This window comes from Hypanus sabinus, chromosome 6 (genome assembly GCF_030144855.1).
Source record: "Hypanus sabinus isolate sHypSab1 chromosome 6, sHypSab1.hap1, whole genome shotgun sequence".
Classification (NCBI taxonomy): domain Eukaryota; kingdom Metazoa; phylum Chordata; class Chondrichthyes; order Myliobatiformes; family Dasyatidae; genus Hypanus; species Hypanus sabinus.
The window spans coordinates 6,141,424-6,152,048 of record NC_082711.1 but is presented as its reverse complement, the minus strand read 5'-3'; the positions used below and the strand labels follow the sequence as shown (position 1 = coordinate 6,152,048).

The following is a 10,625-nucleotide window of genomic DNA, read 5'->3' as shown; positions in this document are numbered from 1 at the left end:
TTCAATGTAGAATTTCCTAGCAACATTTGATGAAAAGTGCTTGAACTCAGCTATCATTGTGACAAATTTCAATGTTGAGGGATCACTGATGACAAAATACCACTAGGTTGAATATGCATGTTGTACTTTATATTGGCCACTTCTCAGAAATGCCTACAGTATTTTAGGGTAGTGTTAGAAAATGCATAATACCACACCTAAAGCCACCGCTGGTGCAATGCTATCATATATTTTCTAACTCTAGAGATGAACACCTTGCCAAAAATCACCATGAGCATTATTCCCCCTCAGATGGTACCGACCAACCCTACTGGCGATGTCGTTGGTACCAATATGTACCACGACCTCTGCTCAGCCTCCCATTTCAGGATATTGTGGCAGAGGCAGATACAATATATTAGAGGTTCTTGGATAAACACGTGGGTGATAGAAAAATGGAGGGCTACGTGGGGGGGAAGCACTCAATGGATCTTAAGAGTAGGTGAAAGGGCCAGCATAACATCGTGGCCGAATGGCCTGCACTGTCCTGTGTTCTTTAAGAGCTGGGGAGTGAGATTTAAATTATCAGATAGTTTAGAGGATCATGGGACGAGCTCAGAGTCGGGCCGAATAGTGTGTTTCCCTGCTGTATGGTTATATAACGATTTAACTGGTCGGTTCCTCGGAGGGACCGGGCTCATCGCTCGGGACTGGCACCTGGTGCGCTGCGGGGGCAGCCCCGGCTGGGACGTCCCTTTCTGCCGCAGCGAGCGCGCATGTCTCACCCAGTCATTTGACCGAGACGCTGCTGGTCCGGCTGCGCTCGGGCGAGGGGAGCCCTCTCGGTCCCAGTCCCGGTCCGGTCCGGCCAGTGCTTCCCTGACAGCACCGTCGCCTTTCGCTGCGTCCCGCGTCGCCGCAGTGGCCGCCCTCCAGTAAGTACTTCAGGGGCGGTGGGCATCTTTGGGACGACTCCTTATCGGGGTGGGGTCACTTAAAAAGGAGTTTTCCTTGGCATGGCATCGGCCAAGCCAGCTGGGGCGTTGAGGGCAGGATGGGGGAGAGCCAGGTTTTCCCAAGGGCGAACTTTATTTATTGTATATATTTACATATAATAGGAATTTACTTTCAAAACATAAAACGCTACAGCGCGGGAACAGGCCCCCTCCCCACACACTGTTTCGCCAAAACCAACTAAATGAGTAATTAATTAAACCAGTGGATGTATTAGGAAATTCACCATATACATTTACAGATGTGTTGGCTCATCAAACATCATTGCAACAGTTCTGCAGAATTATGTGAAAAATGGAGGGAGTATTCTCCACAGGAGACATCAAAGACAATTGGAGAGTTTAAATCCAGTTTTTAAAAAAATTATGGGAAAAAGATAGTCTTGAGTGGGGGGGGGGGGGTAAGTTGATGTTAATCTAGCTAGTTAATGAGGTACTTTGAAGATAAGAGCAGTGTGGGGTCAGAGGTCATTGGACACTTTGACTATGCTGCTGTTACTGCGTGTGTTTCTCACTGTTTTATCTCAGCAGTTTCAGTTTCGTTTCTCATGTTCAGAGATCTTAGCTAGCAGCTTCCAGCCCGAAGTGAGTGGCAGCGTGGTGGTGAGGCACAGGAGAGACTCAGTCATAACAAACTTCCTGATTCAGATGTGTTTTGCTTCTGAAATTGTGCTTGGTTGAGGTATCAGGAGCTGTGCATTTCCACAGTGGGTATATTCATTGTGCGTAAAACGTGCCAGGATGATTCACAGCAGCATCTAATTCCTGGCTTGGCGCCACATGAGCTGAGTCGAGATTGTTTAATGTAAGTTCCTGTACACTAGTGTAAAAGGGTACAGAACTAACTAGAAGACCACATTCTGTGCAGAAACAACATCTCCACCTCACTGATGATCAACACTGGTGCACCTCAGGGGTGTGTGCTTAGCCCACTGCTCTACTCTCTCTATACACATGACTGTGTGGCCAGGTATAGCCCAAATACCATCTTTTTAAAAATTTGCTGATGATACTAACATTGTTGGTAGAATCTCAGATGGTGACGAGAGGGTGTACAGGGGTGAGATAATACCAGCTAGCTGAGTGGTGCCACAGAAACAACCTGGTACTCAATGCCAGTAAGACAAAAGAGCTGACTGTGGACTTCAGGAAGGGTAAGACGAAGGAACACATACCAATCCTCAGAGGGATCAGAAGTGGAGAGAGTGAGCAGTTTCAAGTTCCTGGGTGTCAAAATCTCTGAGGATCTAACCTGGTCCCAACATGTCGATGCAGCTACAAATCAGGCTAGACAGAGGCGATATTTCAGTTGGAGTTTGAGGAGATTTGATACGTCACCAAAAACATTCGCAAATATCTACATTTGCACTGTGGAGTGCATTCTAACTGGCTGTGTCACTGTCTGGTATGAGGGGGGCAGGTGACTACACAGGATTGAAATAAGGTGCAAAGAGTTGTAAACTTTGTCTGCTCCATCATGGGCACCAGCCTCCCCTAGTAGCAAAGACATCTTCAAAAGGTGATGCATCAAAAAGGACCCCGATCATCCAGCACATGCCCTCTTCTCATCAGGGAGGAGCCTGAAGGCACACAGTCAGCGATTCAGGAACAGCTTCTTCCCTACTGTCATCAGATTTCTGAACAGACATTGAACCCCTGGACACTACTTCTACTTCTTTACTTCTATTTTTACTCTATATAGTTACATTAAATATATAGTTTCTGTAATTTACTGTTTGTCTCTATTATTGTGTGTTGCTCATATTGCCGCAAAGACAACAAATCTCAGAACGTATGCCTCTGATCATTGTTACTCTGGATCAAATGCAGTATTAAAAAAATCACAAAGGATGAAGAACACAAAACCTAGTGGATTCGGCCCCATCCACCATGGGTCAAGCCCTCCCAACCATTGAGCACATCTACATGAAATGCTGTCGTAGGAAAGCAGCATTCATCATCCAGGGCAGTCTCTCTTCTCACTACTGGCATCAGGAGGAAGGTACAGGAGCCTCAGGACTCGCACCACCAGGTTCAGGAACAGTTATTACCCCTCAACCATCAGGCTCTTGAACCAGAGGGGATAACTTCACTCATTGAAATGTTCCCACAAATGATGGACTCACTTTCTTTTTTTTTGGAATTTATTTTTTTTTTGAAGTTCATCATCAAATAAACATTTCCATAAGATGTATTTCAGACATTGTACATATATATCATATATATCACAAATCTCCACAAAGTATTTATCTGAGGTATATACTTATAGAAAAGAGAGGAAAGAAAGAACAAGCGAAAGGAAAGAACTATGCACAAGTAGGGAGTGATTTTTTTTTACAACTTATTCATTGATTTGTGAGGATAAAATCAGGTCTATGAGGTGTTATGTAGCTAAACCATTCTTCCCACTATGAATCAAATTGTTCCAACTTATGATTAACAAATGCTGTTATCTTCTCCATTTTGTAAATGTCCATTGTAATTTCCATCCATGTATTTAAAGTTGGGCTGTCTTGTGATAACCATTTCCTAGTAAGAGTCTATTTACCGGCCACCAGCAGTATATTCATTAAATATTTATCTCTTTTCAACCATTCTTGAGGGATATATCCAAAATATATTGTCTTACTCTCTAAGGGTATTACACATTTAAAGATGTCTTGTAGCGCATTGTGTATCCCCCTCCAATAGTTTTTGATAACAGGGCAGTCCCAAAAAATATGATAATAGTTTGCATTTTGATTTCCACAATTTCTTCAGCAAACAGTGAGGTTACTATCATAATGGGATTTCTGAGAGGGTGTAATAAAATATGTGTTGCCTTTATGGCAGTTATTTAGTTAATAATATTTTCGCTTAGTAATTCATTTGTTAGTATTTTCTAGTTAAATTTAGAATTGTTTAAAGTATATTCATTGCCTGTAAAATATATCGGCATGCGATGACGTCACATCCGGTTTTGCTGCGTCTTGAGGGAAAATACCGATGAACGCGAGGGCGGGGGCTCGACCAGAGCAACAAGTTGTTTGTATGCATTAGAAAACACAGTGAGAGCAACGCTGTAAGTTAATAGATAATCGATATGTTGAATTAAAATGTTAACGCCGATCCCGTTAAAAGTAACGACGGCCGATAAGGTTTATGTTTTCGTTAGTTAAAGAGTTGCGGATAGTTTGTGTTGAAGTGTATTTAAAGCGGTCCATGGTGTAGGTAGATTCTGACTGTATGCTGCACTTTAATGCAATGTAGTTGTAGTTTACTTTTACAAGTATTTACAATGTAAATGTGATATCAAGAAGGGAACAAATACTGTATCAATCTTGTATTGTTTTGTCAACAGTTTTCACCATACGTTAATGTGAAGAGTGAACAATAAATGGTTAATCTTACTGCGACCTTGTTTTCATTGACCACGGTTTATCTCGGCGTTTAATTCGGCTTTTCATTACACCCGAGCGAGAACGCTACAAAATATCTTCAAGTTTTTCCATCTGAACTCCCTCCATTTCTGTGAACTGGTACACTTCCATTGATACCTCCAGATTATTGTCCATTCTTCCTCAGATATAATTATCCCCCCTTTCTTCTCCCATTTTGTTTTAATGTATGAAGTCGAATGTGTTTTAAGATTTGACAAACCCTTATACATGCTTGAAATGATTCTACTATCATTATCTGAATTATATGCTTTTCTAAATAGCCCTATCAAACACTTACTTGCCTTGGTTACATTTTTAACCATCCTATTAACATATTGTCGCTTCTGTAAGTTCCAATAAAAGTCGTGTTTTTCTAATGCGTTTCTCATTAAGCATTTTAAAACTGAACAATGTTCCTTCTTTCATTATGTTGCAAAGAACTGTTATTCCTTTAGCTGTCCAGTCCTTAAATCTAGCATCCAGTTTATTCGGTGTAAAATCCAAGTCATATTGCAATTCTTAAATGGTATGCATATCTCCCTCTAGTTTGTATTCTTTTATAAAGTTTTACCTATTTTAAGAGTCCATTTCACCCATGGGTTATCAGTAGTATCTATGTAACTTTGTAGGTTGTTATCAGCTAAAATTGCTTGTATGGGGATGGGAAGTACCCGCTCCTCAATGTTTTTCCATTGAGCGTCATATGAGGGGTTGCACCAACTTATCACAGCTCTCAACTGTGCTGCAAAATAATAATCTCTAAGAGAAGGTAGGCCCCATCTCCCCTTTTCCTTTGCTAATTGCAAAGTTTTGAGATGAACTCTGGGCCTTTTACCCTGCCAAATATACCTTGATAGCATCTTGTTCCATTCATTTAATTGATTTTGATTAATCTCTATTGGTAGGGTCTGAAAGAGATATAACAGTCTGGGCAGTATGTTCATTTTAATAGATTCACTCCTTGAACTCACAACTAAAAAATGGAATTAGGTTCCATCTTATTATATTTTCCTTATTATTTTATATGTAGGCTGATAATTGCATTCTGATAATTTTGCCAAATCTTTTGGCATAATGATGCCCAAATATTTGAAAGACTCTGTTTGCCATGCCCAGGGATATCTACTTTCAATTTCTCTTGGTTGGCTATAGTTATATGAAAGTAATTGGATTTTATCTATGTTGACCTTGTATCCTGATAACTGACTATATTGTTCAAAGGATTGCATCAATTTAGGTAAAGAGTATGTTGCACACACAAAATGCTGGTGGAACGCAGCAGGCCAGGCAGCATCTATAGGAAGAAGTACAGTCGACGTTTCGGGCTGAGACCCTTCGTCAGGACTAACTGAAAGAAGAGATAGTAAGAGATTTGAAAGTAGGAGGGGAGGGAAAAATCTGAAATGATAGGAGCAGACAGGAGGGGGAGGGATGAAGCTAAGAGCTGGAAAGTTGATTGGCAAAAGGGATACAGAACTGGAGAAGGGAGAGGATCATGGGACGGGAGGCCTAGGGAGAAAGAAAAGGGGAGGGGAGCGCCAGAGGGCGATGGAGAGCAGGCAAGGAGTGATTGTGAGAGGGACCAAGAAAAAAGAGAGAGAAAAGAGAAAAAATATATAAAATAAATAAAGGGATGGGATAAGAAGGGGATGAGGGGCATTAATGGAAGTGAGAGAAATCAATGTTCATGCCATCAGGTTGGAGGCTACCCAGACGGAATATAAGGTGTTGTTCCTCCAACCTGAGTGTGGCTTTATCTTGTCAGTAGAGGAGGCCATGGATAGACATATCAGAATGGGAATGGGACGTGGAATTAAAATGTGTGGCCACTGGGAGATCCTGCTTTCTCTGGCGGACAGAGCGTAGGTGTTCAGCAAAATGGTCTCCCAGTCTGCTTCAAGTCTCGCCAATATATAAAAGGCTGCACCAGGAGCATCGGAGGCAGTATATCACACCAGCCGACTCGCAGGTGAAGTGTCGCCTCACCTGGAAGGACTGTCTGGGGCCCTGAATGGTGGTGAGGGAGGAAGTGTAAGGGCAGGTGTAGCACTTGTTCCACTTACAAGGACAAGTGCCAGGAGGGAAATCGGTGGGAAGGGGTGGGGCGGGGGGGACATGAATGGACAAGTTACTTCCAATGGGATACCACCACCAAGCACATCTTCCCCTCCCCTTTCTGCTTTCCACAGGGATTGCTCCCTACGCGACTTCTTTGTCCTCTGGTGCTCCCCTCTCCCTTTCTTTCTCCCTAGGCCTCCTGTCCCATGATCCTTTCCCTTCTCCAGCTCTGTATCCCTTTTGCCAATCAACTTTCCAGCTCTTAGCTTCATCCCACCCCCTCTGGTCTTCTCCTCATTTCAGATCTCCCCCTCCCACTTTAAAATCTTTTACTATCTCTTCTTTCAGTTAGTCCTGACTAAGGGTCTCGGCCCAAAACGTCGACAGTGCTTCTCCCTATAGATGCTGCCTGGCCTGCTGCGTTCCACCAGCATTTTGTGTGTGTTGCTTGGATTTCCAGCATCTGCAGATTTCCTTGTGAAAGAGTATGTTGATTGCCCCAGATAGATCAAAATGTCATCCACGTAACAGGCCAATTTATGCCCTGTCCCTTTAATAGTAATTCCCCTGATGTCTTCATTTTAGACAATAGACAATAGACAATAGGTGCAGAAGTAGACCATTCGGCCCCTCGAGTCTGCACCGCCATTCTGAGATCATGGCTGATCATTCACTATCAATACCCAGTCCCTGCCTTGTCCCCATATCCCTTGATTCCCCTATCCATCAGATATCTATCCAGCTCCTTCTTGAAAGCATCCAGAGAATTGGCCTCCACCGTCTTCCGAGGCAGTGCATTCCACACCTCCACAACTCTCTGGGAGAAGAAGCTCTTCCTCAACTCTGTTTTAAATAACTGACCTCTTATTCTCAATCCATGCCCTCTGGTACTGGACTCTCCCAACATCTGGAACATATTTCCTGCCTCAATCCTATCAAATCCTTTAATTATCTTAAACGTTTCAATCAGATCCCCTCTCAATCTCCTCAATTCCAGCGTGTACAAGCCCAATCTCTCCAATCTCTCTGCGTAAGACAGCCCTGCCATCCCAGGAATCAACCTAGTGAATCTACGCTGCACTTCCTCAATTGCCAGAATGTCCTTCCTTAAACCTGGAGACCAAAACTGTACACAATATTCCAGGTGTGGTCTCACCAGGGCCCTGTACAAATGCAAAAGAACATCCTTGCTCTTGTATTCAATTCCCCTTGTAACAAAGGCCAACATTCCATTTGCCCTCTTCACTGCCTGTTGCACTTGCTCATTCACCTTCATTGACTGGTGAACTAGGACTCCTAGGTCTCTTTGCATTTCTCCCTTACCTAACTCGACACCGTTCAGACAATACTCTGCCCTCTTGTTCCAGCTTCCAAAGTGGATAACTTCACATTTATTCACATTGAATGACATCTGCCAAGTATCTGCCCACTCACTCAGCCTATCCAAGTCTCTCTGTATTCTCCTAACGTCCTCTTCGCATGTCACACTGCCACCCAGTTTAGTATCGTCAGCAAACTTGCTGATATAGTTTTCAATGCCCTCATCTAAATCATTGACATAAATCGTAAAGAGCTGTGGTCCCAATACAGAGCCCTGTGGTACCCCAATTGTCACCTCCAGCCAGTCTGAGAAACACCCATTCACTGCTACCCTTTGCTTTCTATCTGCCAACCAGTTTTCTATCCATGTTGAAACCCTGCCCCCAATGCCATGAGCTCTGATTTTACTCACCAATCTCCTATGTGGCACCTTATCGAATGCCTTCTGAAAATCTAGGTACACAACATCTACTGGCTTACCCTCGTCTAACATCCTTGTTACACCCTCAAAAAACTCCAACAGATTAGTCAAGCATGATTTGCCCTTGGTAAATCCATGCTGGCTCGGCCTAATCCTATTTCTGCCATCAAGATGTGCCACTATTTCGTCCTTAATAATGGACTCAAGCATCTTCCCCATGACTGACGTTAGGCTAACAGGGCGATAGTTCTCTGTTTTCTCCTTCCCTCCCTTCTTGAAAAGTGGGACAACATTAGCCACTTTCCAATCTTCAGGAACTGATCCTGAATCTAAGGAACATTGGAAAATGATTACCAATGCATCCGCAATTTCCTGAGCCACCTCTTTTAGAAACCTCGGATGCAGACCATCTGGACCCGGGGATTTATTAGCCTTCAGTCCTACCAGTCTACTCATCACAGTTTCTTTCCTAATGTCAATCTGTCTCAATTCCTCTGATATCTTATGACCCTGGCCCATCCATACATCTGGGAGATTGCTTGTGTCCTCCCTGGTGAAGACAGATCTAAAGTACGCATTAAATTCTGTTGCCATTTCCCTGTTTCCCATAACAATTTCTCCCAATTCATTCTTCAAGGGGCCAACATTGTTCTTAACTATCTTCTTTCTCTTCACATAGCTAAAAAAGCTTTTGCTATCCCCTTTTATATTCCTGGCTAGACTGAGCTCATACCTGATTTTTTCTCTCCGTATTGCTTTTTTAGTTAAGATCTGCTGTTCCTTAAAACTTTCCCAATCATCTGTATTCCCACTCATCTTAGCCCTGTCATACTTCTTTTTCTTTAATGCTATACAATCTCTGACTTCCTTTGTCAACCACTGTGGCCCCTTCCCCCTCTTTGAATCCTTCCTTCTCATTGGAATGAACTGCTTTTGCATCTTTTGTATTATGCCCAAGAATATCTGCCACTGCTGATCCACTGTCTTTCCTGCCAGGGCATTCGCCCATTTAACTTTGGCCAGCTCTTCCCTCATGGCTCCGTAGTCTCCTTTATTTAATTGCAACACTGACACCTCTGATCTGCCCTTATCCCTCTCAAATTGTAGATAAAAACTTATCATGTTATGATCACTACTTCCTAATGGCTCCTTTACTTCAAGATCACTTATCGATTCCTGTTCATTACACATCACCAAGTCCAAAATAGCCTCGTTCCTGGTTGGCTCAAGCACAAGCTGTTCCAAAAATACATCCCTTAGACACTCCACAAACTCCCTATCCTGGGGTCCAGCACCTACCTGATTCTCCCAGTCCACCTGCATGTTGAAATCTCCCATAACGACTGCATTACCTTTAGCACATGCCAATGTTAACTCCCTAATACCTGTACCCAATATCCACGCTACTGTTTGGGGGCCTGTACACAACACCCATTAGGGTCTTTTTACCCTTACTGTTCCTCAGCTCAATCCACACAGACTCTACTTCCCCTGTTCCCAAGTCACCTCTTGCTAAGGACTGAATCTCATTCTTCACCAACAGGGCCACCCCACCCCCTCTTCCCATATTTCTGTCTCTACGATAGCACGTATACCCTGGTACACTCAATTCCCAGGCCTGATCCCCTTGCAGCCATGTCTCCATTATCCCAACAATATCGTAGTTCCCCATTTTTATCTGAGCTTCAAGCTCATCTGTCTTATTTCTGACACTACGCGCATTCAAGTATAGAATTCTTAGCCCATTCCTCCTCTCTTTTGTCTGATGTATTGAGGTAATGGTTCCAGATATAACACGAAGAGTAGTGGTGACCATGCATAACCCTGTCTCCTGCCCCTTTCTAGGGTAAGACTATTTGATAAATATCCACTGATTTTAATCCTAGCAGTAGGGTTGTCATATATTGCCTGTATAGTTATAATAATTATGTCATGGAAACCAAATCTATGTAAAACTCTGTAAAGAAAATTCCAATTAACCGAATTAAATCCCTTTTCAGCATCCACACTTATCACTATTGCTTTGAATTTTTTGCATATGATCCATAATGTAAAGTGTTCTTCGTATATTGTCTTGTGTTTGGTGTTGTTGTATAAAACCTGTCTGATCATTACGTATCAGTGTGGGTAGAAACTCCTCTAATCGTTTGGCCATGATGGTGGTAAATAATCAGATATCTATATTAAGATCTATATTGGTCTACCGTAAATGACCCACATTCCATTTTATCCTTGCCTTCTTTCGGTATAGCTGAGATTACTGCTTCCTTCCAACTGGATGGCATTTGTGCCTTTTTTAGAGCCCAGTTCAGTGTGGGGAGTAGGACAGGAATTTACTCATTTTTAAATTCTTTGTACCACTCTGCCATATACCCATCTGATCCTGGTGATTTGCTTAATTTAAGCCTACTAATT

General features: G+C 42.8%; 1 protein-coding gene across 1 annotated transcript in view; it reads left to right on the top strand.

Moving 5' to 3' along the window:
- The first annotated feature begins 622 nt into the window (after window positions 1-622).
- The window catches only part of LOC132395266 (uncharacterized), a 183,396-nt gene continuing 173,393 nt past the window's right edge, over window positions 623-10,625 (top strand). Inside the window, exon 1 of the mRNA XM_059971599.1 lies at window positions 623-914. The gene's annotated coding sequence lies outside the window, so the exon portion shown is untranslated. The remainder of the gene's footprint in view (window positions 915-10,625) is intronic.